Here is an 876-nt window from a genome sequence, read left to right on the forward strand (position 1 = left end):
TCACCAGGGGGGGGGGGGGGGGGAGACAGTGCCAGCTCCCCTTCCCCAGGGCTCAGGTTTGGGGGGAGGGGGGGTCCCATTGCCATCAAAACACATCCTGGGGTTCCCAAGCTCCAGAGCACGCCCCTACCCCACACCCTGCTTTCTTGAACCTCATTAACTCCCCTCCCAGTGTCAAACCATTAAAGCTCCTTGTGATTTATTATCTTCCCTCCTCACCCCAACAGTCACCCCCAGGTGGGAGACCCCTCCTCTGCACCCCAGGAGATTGGGGCTGTTAGTCAGGTCAGAGACCAGGGACCTTCCAGACATGGGAGTTTCTGCCCTGAGGTCGAACCAGTCCCACTAGCCCCTTGCATTGCTGGGCAAGGATTCAGCTTTCCCACCGCCCAGGAAACGTCACCATCTCAACTTACTCCAACCATTTCAACACACAAAGGAGCATCCATCCGCCTGCCCCCCCCTTAAAGCTTCACACAAAATAAATATGGTGAGAAGGGGACAGCAGGGTCAATACACCTCCAGGAAGGGGATAAAGCCTTTTGTTCCCCTGATCCCGCCCCCACTGCCCTTGCCGTATTTGAATGTCTGTTTATGTCATTGGGAATCGTGTTGAAGTGCGTTTGCTTCATGGGAAAGTTTCCAGGCAAACTTTTCAAAGATAGACAAGTTCTCAGCAACTTTCCCACCGGCCCGCACTTGTAGATGTCTCATGCTGCTCTGTGCTAATTTAAGACTTGCACAAGGGAAGTGGGAGAGAAATCCATAAACGGCTTTGTTCAACAAGAGCTGCCCTCTCCGAGCCCCCCAAAGCTGGCACGATCTGTTGGAGGGGAGGGGAGGGGAGGGGAGGGGAGGGGAGGAAGCATGGCCAGA

The sequence above is a fragment of the Alligator sinensis genome, unplaced genomic scaffold (assembly GCF_000455745.1).
Source record: "Alligator sinensis unplaced genomic scaffold, ASM45574v1 scaffold955_1, whole genome shotgun sequence".
NCBI lineage: Eukaryota > Metazoa > Chordata > Crocodylia > Alligatoridae > Alligator > Alligator sinensis.